At 41.5% G+C, this 12,867-nt stretch overlaps 1 protein-coding gene across 14 annotated transcripts in view; it reads left to right on the plus strand.

Moving 5' to 3' along the window:
- The window catches only part of LOC110519946 (LIM domain only protein 7), a 124,545-nt gene that overhangs the window by 48,711 nt on the left and 62,967 nt on the right, over nucleotides 1-12,867 (plus strand). For all 14 annotated transcript variants that reach the window (XM_036974005.1, XM_036974016.1, XM_036974017.1 and 11 more), the window contains one exon: nucleotides 8,821-8,937. The gene's annotated coding sequence lies outside the window, so the exon portion shown is untranslated. The remainder of the gene's footprint in view (nucleotides 1-8,820; nucleotides 8,938-12,867) is intronic.

Below are 12,867 nucleotides of genomic sequence, written 5' to 3' on the forward strand. Positions count from 1 at the left end.
CAGTGCTGGAAACAAAGGAATGACTGTGACCAATTCGCGCCCATACGCACAGCCTATTCTCTCGTGGCACGCACTAATTTCACTCCCATAGGGTCAATTCTCGCGCGATTTGAACGGTTTGAAGCTCTAATGAAAGAGGACATCTAGCGGAAGAGATAGAAAGTGTCCCCAGAATCATAGCTGGTTGGGAGGGGTGGGGGCATGACGTCAAAGTTGCTCCAACTTTCATGGCCACAGAAACTAGTTTGGAAGAATGCCTGCCCTGTGAGTTCTGCTATACTTACAGACATAATTCCAACGGTTTTAGAATCTTTAGAGTGTTTTCTATCCAATAATAATTTTTATTTGCATATATTAACAATTTTTGAAATATTTTTTTTCCAGTTTACTAGGGGTACCCAATCTCTCCAAAGGGGGCGTTTGTCTGCCATATCCTCAACAGGTTTTAAGGAGAGGCTTGCTTAGTCGAGTGATCAAAAGGGTCCAGTGAGTAATAAGGTTGGTTGGGGTCACGGCGATTCAGACAGCCATCGGTAGCAAGCATAGAATGGAGGTCTGTTTTTAGCCACCTCGTGCGTTTCTGTCGGTAGGATTAGTGGGGTTCCGTGTGGTAGAGGGGATCAATCCAATTCGCAAAGTTATAGAGGCCCAAGAAAAAGGCCCAAGAAAAAATAAATAATAATAATAATTGTCCGATAGATCTATTCAGATAGCAGCCGATAAGACAGCTAACGATTAGCGGACCGCAGATGGGAGTTCAGGTAAAGTCGCGACGGAGGAGCCAGCTGGATAGCTCCCTCGGGCAGATAATGTCGGTAGTCCAGTTGTGAAGGCCCGTTGGGGCTCCGCGTGAGCAGTAAAACGGGTCTGGATTAGCTTCTGGTTAGCTTCTGGTTAGCTTCAGGCTAGCTTCAGGCTAGCTTCAGGCTATCTTCTGGCTAGCTTCTGGTTAAGTTCTGGATAGCTTCTGGCTAGCTTCTGGCTAGCTTCTGGTTAGCTTCTGGCTAGCTTCTGGTTAGCTTCTATGGAGGATTACAGATTTGAGGTAAATAATACTTTCTTTTTTAATATAAATTGGTGAGGCAGGTTGCAGGAGAGTGTTTTGAAGATGAGTTTATGGAAAAGAAAAAATATATATAAAAAGGTATGCGAAGAAAGTTGTAAATATATATCTATACGGGACACGACAAGACAAGGACAAAAGACATCTGACTGCTATGCCAAAAAGGAAAAAGTGTAGGGTCACTTAGAAATGTCCTTGTTTTTTCAAGAAAAGCACATTGTTTGACCATTAAAATAACAAATTGATCAGAAATACAGTGTAGACATTGTTAATGTTGTAAATGACTATTGTAGCTGGAAATGGTTGATTTTTTTATCTGAACATCTACATAGGCTTACAGAGGCCCATTATCAGCAACCATCACTCCTGTGTTCCAATGTCACGTTGTGTTAGCTAATCCAAGTTTATCAAAGGATAATTGATCATTAGAAAACCCAAAATTGGCCTTCTTTAGACTAATTGAGTGTCTGGAGCGTCAGCATTTGTGAGTTCGATTACAGGCTCAAAATGGCCAGAAACAAAGAACTTCTTCTGAAACTCGTCAGTCTATTCTTGTTCTGAGAAATGAAGGCTTATCCATGCGAGAAATTGCCAAGAAACTGAAGATCTCTTACAACGCTGTTTACTACTCCCTTCACAGAACAATGAAAACGGGCTCTAACCAGAATAGAAAGAGGAGTGGGAGGCCTTGGTGCACAACTGAGCAAGATGGCAAGTACATTAGTGTCTAGTTTGAGAAACAAATGCCTCACAAGTACTCAACTGGCAGCTTCATTAAATAGTACCCGCAAAACACCAGTCTCAATGTCAACGGCAAAGAGGCGACTCCGGGATCCTTGCCTTCCCAGGTCTTCTCCCAGCCTCTTTTATATAAGTCCCATATCTCAGCTGAATCCCAATCCCACAGGAATTTTGTTCAACATAATCGTTTTGAAGGTGACTGAACTATGATGACTAGTTCGGTATACGTTTTAGTATGAGAGTGAATAACTGTAACTATATCTACAGGATGAAATTAGGCGGCATAATACCTGTTTCAATGACGACACTAGTCACAATGCCTGGTGCTGTTGATAACTCTCTCTCAGCTGATCTGGTGGTGAGGCGTCAGTTCAGACCCGAGGGGCACAGAGAATAGGTTTTTATCCCATGTTCTCCTAACAAGGCCTACATCCATTACCACCCCTCATAAATTAGCATTAGGTAACCAGGCCTGTGGTAGTTTGGCCTGAACCCCCCCACCCACCCACCCCTCCAGTCCTCGCAGTACCATAAATATTAAGAATAATGTAGACTTTGTTCCAGGCCACACCAGAGATGTTTTATTGGCCCCATAAATCCGGGAGACGTGGAATCGGAGAACGCCTGGTTTAATTTTCACTTTGGTTCACAGGTTTGTTGGGGTGTAAGGATCGCTTGCATTTGAAATGATGCAGGTCCTTGAGAGCCAGCCGTGGTGATATCACATACTGTGGTGTTGTGTCAACCCATGTTGACTTAATTAGCTAGCTTGTTTTCATCAACCATATTGGTGGCATTTAAAGAGAGAGGTCACCCCAAAAATCTAAATTTGCCAGTGGTCTTGTGTTGTGTAGATCAGACTATATTGTACTTTCATATACCAAATAAAGTTGAAAGATCATCTAAAAAGTCATATTGGGAAAACAACACCAATAATTTATCTTCAAACTGAATTGAACCTTTCTAATACCTATATGTTTTTTTGTTGTCGCTTTTCATGCTAAACCAAAGCAGTAGTAGAATTTTGAGAGAAAGTCAGATGGTCGTCGTCGCAGCAGCAGAATGTTCACACCCAGTATACTCAGCAAGTGCTCCAAACCGCACCAGCCCCATTGCATGCTGGATAAAAGCATGGGCCACAGGACACCACACACACGCTCAGTGTGGTGTGAGTATTGTATTACCGTCGTATGACGGGAGAAATGCGGAGCACGGAGAGACGGAGAATGGTTGTACACAGTATATCCCTCTGTCACTGTGGTTATCACGTTAGTGCTACTTTACAGCACTATTGGTCCCCTGTTGAAGCACACATGACATACGTACGTACTACTGTCCTCTTCACAGGTGACATATGGAGACTAATTGGAGGCAGAGTGTAAGTTCAGGAAGGTTAGAATGTGCTTTGTTTTTCGGTGTAGTTTGGTTGCACTTGCAAATCGACCCATTGAGACTCAATACTTCTACTACTAGCGTGATTTACTGACATTTGGGGGTCAGTATACACAAGAACCAAAAATATGACTGAAATTCAGTCTGTGAACATACGTACAGTGCCTTGCGAAAGTATTCGGCCCCCTTGAACTTTGCGACCTTTTGCCACATTTCAGGCTTCAAACATAAAGATATAAAACTGTATTTTTTTGTGAAGAATCAACAACAAGTGGGACACAATCATGAAGTGGAACGACATTTATTGGATATTTCAAACTTTTTTAACAAATCAAAAACTGAAAAATTGGGCGTGCAAAATTATTCAGCCCCCTTAAGTTAATACTTTGTAGCGCCACCTTTTGCTTCGATTACAGCTGTAAGTCGCTTGGAGTATGTCTCTATCAGTTTTCCACATCGAGAGACTGAAATTTTTTCCCATTCCTCCTTGCAAAACAGCTCGAGCTCAGTGAGGTTGGATGGAGAGCATTTGTGAACAGCAGTTTTCAGTTCTTTCCACAGATTCTCGATTGGATTCAGGTCTGGACTTTGACTTGGCCATTCTAACACCTGGATATGTTTATTTTTGAACCATTCCATTGTAGATTTTGCTTTATGTTTTGGATCATTGTCTTGTTGGAAAACAAATCTCCGTCCTAGTCTCAGGTCTTTTGCAGACTCCATCAGGTTTTCTTCCAGAATGGTCCTGTATTTGGCTCCATCCATCTTCCCATCAATTTTATCTTCCCTGTCCCTGCTGAAGAAAAGCAGGCCCAAACCATGATGCTGCCACCACCATGTTTGACAGTGGGGATGGTGTGTTCAGCTGTGTTGCTTTTACGCCAAACATAACGTTTTGCATTGTTGCCAAAAAGTTCAATTTTGGTTTCATCTGACCAGAGCACCTTCTTCCACATGTTTGGTGTGTCTCCCAGGTGGCTTGTGGCAAACTTTAAACGACACTTTTTATGGATATCTTTAAGAAATGGCTTTCTTCTTGCCACTCTTCCATAAAGGCCAGATTTGTGCAATATACGACTGATTGTTGTCCTATGGACAGAGTCTCCCACCTCAGCTGTAGATCTCTGCAGTTCATCCAGAGTGATCATGGGCCTCTTGGCTGCATCTCTGATCAGTCTTCTCCTTGTATGAGCTGAAAGTTTAGAGGGACGGCCAGGTCTTGGTAGATTTGCAGTGGTCTGATACTCCTTCCATTTCAATATTATCGCTTGCACAGTGCTCCTTGGGATGTTTAAAGCTTGGGAAATCTTTTTGTATCCAAATCCGGCTTTAAACTTCTTCACAACAGTATCTCGGACCTGCCGGGTGTGTTCCTTGTTCTTCGTGATGCTCTCTGCGCTTTTAACGGACCTCTGAGACTATCACAGTGCAGGTGCATTTATACGGAGACTTGATTACACACAGGTGGATTGTATTTATCATCATTAGTCATTTAGGTCAACATTGGATCATTCAGAGATCCTCACTGAACTTCTGGAGAGAGTTTGCTGCACTGAAAGTAAAGGGGCTGAATAATTTTGCACGCCCAATTTTTCAGTTTTTGATGTTAAAAAAGTTTGAAATATCCAATAAATGTCGTTCCACTTCATGATTGTGTCCCACTTGTTGTTGATTCTTCACAAAAAAACACAGTTTTATATCTATCTTTATATATATGTTTGAAGCCTGAAATGTGGCAAAAGGTCACAAAGTTCAAGGGGGCCAAATACTTTCGCAAGGCACTGTATATGTGCAGGATGTATGTTACTGTATTAAATTCATATAAATCAATAGGCCTGTGTCAGGACCTCAAATTGTTTTCTCACCTCTGCGTTTTACCCTTCAAAGTCCAATTATTTTTATGGCTGTGTGGTATTTAGTGACTGTCGTAAATAACCAAGCAAATATGGACCAAAAGCTGAACCATCTATGCACACACAGAAGGTTCTCAAGTCAAACTTGAGAAAAGGTTTATGAGAACATAAAAGAGATTGATACAATCAATGTACATAATTAAGGCAGTTTTATTGGCAACTATGTATGCATGCATCTTCTTTGATAACAATAAATTATCAATAAAGCCATGACCCCCCACCTCCAAAACATGCTCACATAGAAGATAGTTCTGGAATCAAACTTGTGTTCGATTTTAAAACATACACTTCTTATTAAAGAGATCAGAAAATCTATTTGATATAACCCATTTAGCCAATGAAGCCATGTATTATTGCCAAATACAGTGCCTTCAAAAAATTTTCAGACCCCTTGACCTTTTCCACAATTTGTTACGTTAAAGCTTTATTCTAAGTTGAATCAAATACAATTTAAATCCTCAGCAATCTACACACAATACCCCATAATGACAAAGCAAAAACAGGTTTCTAGAAATGTTAGCAAATTTATAAAACATAAAAAACAGAATTACCATATTGACATTAAGACCCTTTGCTATGAGACTCGAAATTGAGCTCAGGTGCATTCTGTTTCCATTGATCATCCTTGAGATGTTTTTACAACTTGATTGGAACTTGAAATTCAATTGATTGGAGAATTATTTGGAAAGACACACACTGGTTTATGTGTCCCACAGTTGACAGTGCATGTCAGAGCTAAAACCAAGCCATGAGGCCAAAGGAATTGTATGTAGACTTCCGAGATATGATTGTGTCAAAGCATAGATCTGGGGAAGGGTACCACATTTTTTTGCAGCATTGAAGGTCCCCAAGAACACAGGGACCTCCATCATTCTTAAATGGAAGAAGTTTGGAACCACCAAGACTCTTCCTAGAGTTGTCCGCCCTGCCAAACAAAGCAATTGGGGGAGAAGGGCCTTGGTCAGGGAGGTGACCAAGAACCCGATGGTCACTCTGACAGAGCTCTAGAGTGGAGATGGGAGAACCTTCAAGAAGAACAACCATCTATGCAACACTCCACCAATCAGGCCTTTGTGGTAGAGTGGCCCGACGTAAAGCCACTCCTCAGTATCAGGCACGTGACAGCACGCTTGGAGTTTGCCAAAAAGACTCTCTGACCATGAGAAACAAGATTTTCTGGTCTGATGAAATCAAGACTAAACTCTTTGACCTAAATGTCAAGTGTCACGTCTGGAGGAAACTTGGCACCATCCCTACTGTGAATCATGCTGTGGGGGTGTTTTTCAGCGGCAGGGACTGGGAGACGAGTCAGGATTGAGGGAAAGACGAATGGAACAAAGTACAGTGAGATCCTTGATAAAAACCTGCTTCAGAGCGCACAGGGCCTCAGACTGGGCCGAAGGTTCACCTTCCAACAGGATAACGATCCTAAGCACACTGCCAAGACAACTCAGGAGTGGCTTCGGGACAAGTCTCTGAATGTCCTTATATTGCCCAGCCAGAGTCCGGACTTGAAACCAATCGAACATCTCTGGAGAGACCTGAAAATAGCTGTGCAGTGACGCTCCCCATCCAACCTGACAGAGATTGAGAGGATCTGCAGAGAAAAATGGGAGAAACTCCCCCAGGTGTGCCAAGTTTGAAGTGTCATACCCAAGAAGACTCAAGTCTGTAATCTCTGCCAAAGGTGCTTCAACAAAGTACTGAGTAAAAGGTCTGAATACTTAAGGAAATGTAATATTTCTGTTTTATTTTTAAGAAATTAGCAAACATTTCTAAAAACCTGTTTTTGCTTTGTCGTCATGGGGTATTGTGTGTAGATTGATGGGGGGGAGGGGGCATTTTAATCCATGTTAGAATGAGGCTGTAACCTAACAAAATTTGGAAAAAGTCTATAGGTCAGAAAACTTCCCGAAGGCACTATGTATGTGTGCGAGTCTGTGTGCATATGGCCATTGACACAAATTGTTTGTGTGCTTAGTGTGCCCATTTGTGTGCTTGTGTGTGTGGCCTCCACTCCATCCCAGCCCCAGCCTTTGTCTTGTTCTGTTGTTGTGTAAGGGGGGCAGGGGTGATTCAAGGGCTGGCAGTCGCATGGATTGTACTCTCTCTTTCCAGCTCTTTCAGTGGGAGAAGCACATAGACCTAAACTACCACACTATTCTTTTATTGTCATTTTAGCAGGCTGTGAGTGATAAACCACACACACACTCCCACATACCCTTCTCGTACACACACACCTATCAAGAGACCAACAGGGGACTGAAACATGTGAGTGGAAATGTTTTTATTTTACTTGGGAAGGTTTGAGGAGATGGCGGAGATTTGCTTTGCCCACTACTGTAGAATCCAATGGAACAGTAAGGGTGATTTTAGGGTTTTTGTGCTTACAGTATGTCTTTATCCATCCTATTGCTACATTCCAATCTACTGTATACAGTATGTAGTCATTTTTTAACTATCAGACTGCTTCAATAGAAGTGATTTCCATAATACCATACCCAAATCACTTTCTGGGGCAGAAAGAAGCTTAGGCTAGGGGGTGGCAGGTAGTCTAGTGGTTGGAGCGGTAACCAAAAAGTTGCTGGTTCAAATCCCTGAGCCAGCAAAGTGGAAAAATCTGCTGTTCTGCTGTTGAGCAAGGTAATTAACTGCTCCCCAGGTGTAGATGATGTCGAATAAGGCAGCCCCCCTGTACCTTAGGTTAAATGTGGAAGACACATTTTGGTTAAATGCATTCAGTTGTGCAACTGACGAGGTATCCGCTTTAGTCTAAAGACTCTTGAGCAATGTTTTTGCAGGAAAGGCTTGTAAATATGCACTGTAGTTAGTATTACCCTGTGCTGCCAATACAACATGTAATTACCATGTAATATGCAGAAAACTGAACATAAAGGGGAACTACCATCAAAGAGTGGGACACCGACAAAAACGTACTAAATGGAGTAAATGCATCCCTCCACATTATTTACATGCAAATAGCACTTGAGTTCTGTGATATCTGTAGTGCTCATGGAATGACATTATTGAGAGCTGCATTACTTTTCTAAAACATGATTCAAAGACCTACATGTTTACAAGAGGTATAGGTCAGGTCAGTGCACACAAACAAATAGCGATGTATCAGACGGTTCTGGATGAGGCAGGAAAGCAAAGAGCTGGACACTAGTGGCCACAGGAGCCACAGAGGCCAGTATAACCTCAGGACAACTATGTATAAGCATTACTATACAATAACAATACAGAAATCTAATCATGAGCCATCCTAACAGTCCATACTATATGTAGGCTACGTAGTGTTCTGCTCGAATGTACTGTAAGTGTGTCCTTATCAATATATAACTATGTACTACTGTTTTCCACTGTTTTCCAGGGTTCAAACAGGATTTGTTTTCATTCAAATACTTTAGCCACACTTGATTGAGGGTGCCTGGCTTTTAACCAATTGTATAGTCCCACAAGTGCAAACCCTGCCCATCTGGCACTCCTCAAACACTCAAAGTATTTGAAAGAAAACAAGTACTATTTGAACCCAGGTCTGCATGTTTGTTCTGTTTAATAGCTGTTTAATAGAGTAGAAAAATGTCTGTCAAAAAGCATATGCACCCACCCAGTTGCTGTATTTAGAGACATTGGCATTGCTCCTGAAAAGTACTTATGCATACATTACAATCATGATTTTTGTAATAACTCATGTCCTCTTTCTCCCAGGTGCTGATCTCCAAATCCTGGCTGGGTAGGAAGGCACAAAGTGAAACTTTCTATAATAGACCTAACCTAAACCTCAAGGCCTTCGAACGACTACTGGGCATAGCAGCAATATCCAAGGTAAATATATAACCTTACTGTACATACTGTACGCTGTGCTAGGCTAGGTTAACACTTTATTATTATTTCGTTATTCACTCTATTATACTCTATATAACCCATTCTTTTAAATGTTTGCCCCTTTTAGTAATTATATTTATATGTGTACTGTATTAGTAGACTGGTCCCAGATTTGTTTGTACTGTCTTGCCAATGTGTTTAACCACAGGAGTTTGCACGACGAAGACAGGCTACGGTATTAGCAGTATTCAAAGTAAAGCTGCCTCACTGTACTTCAGTGGGCTAGTTAAGTTTGGGGTCCATCAATTGATGGACATTCCATTTTAATTTGGTCAATTCGGGAAGTGAATTGAAATTGCAATTCAAGAATGGAAAGATGTCTTAGTTTCAGTTAGGATTTTTCAACACTTTATTTGGAATTTCACTTCATGAAACTGAAATGAATTGGAATGGACCTCAACCCTGATGTACCTGTACATTGTTATTCAAACTACAGTTTTTGTGTTGTGTGCTACCATGTAAAGGTTTGAGTAATCAGCATAGCTACAGTAGGAATCAAATCGTATGAATGAAATCCTCTTTTACACTCATACCCCATCACATCTCTACATCCTTCCCGGTATTTTAGCTATGTGTTGAGGAAGCCAGCCCATTGGCCGAGGGGCTTCAGGCTCAGAATACTTGACAGTCTGTATTAAAACCATAGCAAAGTTAAGTCATAACTGATCCAATCTCCTGACGCAGCTATTTTAATCTTGTTTACTTCAGAAGCCCATAGGTCACTTGGTACATGCATAAAAGTGTGTTTCGGTGTGTGTGTGTGTGTGTGTCGTTCTTTGCACATGTGTGTTTGTGTGTGTCGTGGCATTGCTGAGTTTTACAGTTTGGTCTGTTTGTAGTTAGATTTACCAAGCACATTCAAGCCCTACGATTACACTCACTACCATGGGATTTTATATGATTAAAAACAGGCAAAAGTGATGATTAGTTAAAGTGATGGTTAGTTACAACATGTTCCATGCGTTTATCTGTTCTAGTCCGAGCTCAGTGAAGCGATGTTAAGCCAAGCTCAGTAGGGAATAGCATAGAATAGCATTGTTTAGTCCTGGATTCAAAGTACATTTTTGATCGGACATTGTCTGTGTCCGATATGGCACCCTATTTCCTACATATTGCACTACATTTGACCAGGGCCCACGGGGATGTGTTCAATAGTATTACATTATGTAGGGAAATGGGTGCCAGTTGGGAACAGAGGCAGTTATTGTTTCATAAAGAGCGGCTGACAAGTTGTTGCTTGTTGGGAAGCAGGCTGGTTAGAGAGGCTCCAGGCCATTTTTAAATGTTTTTAATTTTAACATTTATTTAACTAGGCAAGTCCATAGAACAAATTCTTATTTACAATCACGGCCTACCAAGAGGCAAAAGGCCTCCTGTGTGGACATGGGATAAAAAAGAAAGTAGGACAAAACACACATCACGAGAAGAGAGACACCAAAACACTACATAAAGAGATACCTAAGACAACAATACAACATGGCAGCAACACAACATGGTAACACAAAATGGTAGCAACACAACATGACAACAACACAACATGGTAGCAACACAACATGATAACACAACATGGTAGCAACACAACATGAAAACAACACAACATGGTAGCAACAGAACATGATAACACAACTTGGTTGCAAGACAACATGACAACAACACAACATGGTAGCAACACAACATGAAAACAACACAACGTGGTAGCAACACAACATGGTACAAACATTGTTAGGCACAGACAACCGTACGAAGGGAAAAAAGGTTGAGAAAACAATACATCCCGCGAAGCAGCCACAAGTGTCAGTAAGAGTGTCCATGATTAAGTATTTGAATGTGTAGATGGATATAAAACTGTCCAGTTTGAGTGCTTACGCTATAAGCCAGTCTTTAGACTGTCAACATTTATCATGGTTGTCACTGTCACACAACGCATGGCTAACTGGGTTGTGCTTGCATGAGGCAGAGTGGAAAACACTCTGAAGTTTGTGTGTGGGGGAGGTGTGTGTGCGTGAGTTGTCATGTACCAGTGAGAATAACCCTAAAGAGCTAAATGACTAAGAGACACATCACTCTGTCTTCAAATAAAATTAAAATTAAATTAAATGTTATTGGTCACACACATATATTTAGCATATTTAGCTGTTATTGTGGGTGTAGCGAAATGCTAGTTCCTAGCGCCAACAGTGCATTAGTATCTAACAATTCACAACAATACAAACAAATCTAGAAATTGGAATTAAGAATGGAATTAAGAAATATATACATATTAGATTGAGCAATGTCGGAGTGGCATTGACTAAAATACAATAGAAAGGAATACAGTATCAATCAATCAATAAATCAAATGTATTTATTAAGCCCTTACATCAGCTGATGTCACAAAGTGCTGTACAGAAACGCAGCCTAAAAGCCCAAACAGCAAGCAATGCAGGTGTAGAAGCACGGTGGCTAGGAAAACCTACCTAGAAAGGCCCAAACCTAGGAAGAAACCTAGAGAGGAACCAGACTATGAGGGGTGGCCAGTCCTCTTCTGGCTGTGCTGGGTGGAGATTATAACAGAACATGGCTATGGTTATAGAGGGTGCAACAGGTCAGCACCTCAGGAGTAAATGTCAGTTGGCTTTTCGTAGCCAATCAGTATATGTATATCAGTATATGAGATGAGTATGCGATGAGTAAAGCAGTATGTAAACATTATTAAAGTGACTAGTGTTCCATTATTAAAATGGCCAGCGATTACAAGTCTATGTACTTTGGAAAGACTCTTCCTAGAGCTGGCCGCCTCGGCCAAACTGAGCAATCGGGGGAGAATAGCCTTGGTCAGGGAGGTGACCAATCTGAAAGAGCTCTAGAGTTCCTTTGTGGAGATGGGAGAACCTTCCAGAAGGACAACCATCTCTGCAGCACTCCAACAATTAGGCCTTTATGGTAGAGTGGCCCGACGTACGCCACTCCTCAGTAACAGGCACATGAGAGCCCGCTTGGAGTTTACCAAAAGGCACCTAAAAACTCTCAGATCATGAGAAACAAGATTGAACTCTTTCGCCTGAATGCTAAGCGTCACTTCTGGAGGAAACTTGGCACCATCCCTACTGTGAAGCATGGTGTTGGCAGCATCATGCAGTGGAGATGTTTTTCAGTGGCAGGGACTGGGAGACTAATCAGGATCGAGTCAAAGATCAACGTTGCAAAGTACAGTGAGATCCTTGATGAAAACCTGCTCCAGTGTGCTCAGGACCTCAGACTAGGACGAAGGTTCACCTTCCAACAGAACAACGACCCTAAGCACACTGCCAAGACAACACAGGCTTCGGGACAAGTCTCTGAATGTCCTTGAATGGCCCAGCCAGAGCCAGAACCCGATCAAACATCTCTGGAGAGACCTGAAAATAGCTGTACAGCAATGCTCCCAATCCAACCAAACAGAGCTTGAGAGGATCTGCAGAGAAGAATGGGAGAAACTCCCCAAAATACAGGTGGCCAAGCTTGTAGCATTATACCCAAGAAGACTCGAGCCTGTAGTCACTGCCAAAGTTATTTAGCAAAGTACTAAGGAAAGGGTCTGAATGGTTATGTAAATGTGATATTTCAGTTTTTTATTTTTAATAAATTAGCAAACATTTCTCAAATCCTGTTTTTGTTATCTCCTTATGGGGTATTGTGTGTAGATTGATGAGGATAAAAAAAAAAATACATTTTAGAATAAGGCTGTAACCTAACAAAATGTGGAAGAAAGCAAGGGGTCTGAATACTTTCTGATAGCACTGTATATAGGGCAGAAGCTTCTAAGAAGCAGGGCTGCGTAACCGGGTGGAAGCCGGATAGTGATGGCTATTTAACAGTCTGGTGGCCTTAAAATAGAAGCTGTTTTTCAGT

The sequence above is a fragment of the Oncorhynchus mykiss genome, chromosome 3, assembly GCF_013265735.2.
Source record: "Oncorhynchus mykiss isolate Arlee chromosome 3, USDA_OmykA_1.1, whole genome shotgun sequence".
NCBI classification, from domain to species: domain Eukaryota; kingdom Metazoa; phylum Chordata; class Actinopteri; order Salmoniformes; family Salmonidae; genus Oncorhynchus; species Oncorhynchus mykiss.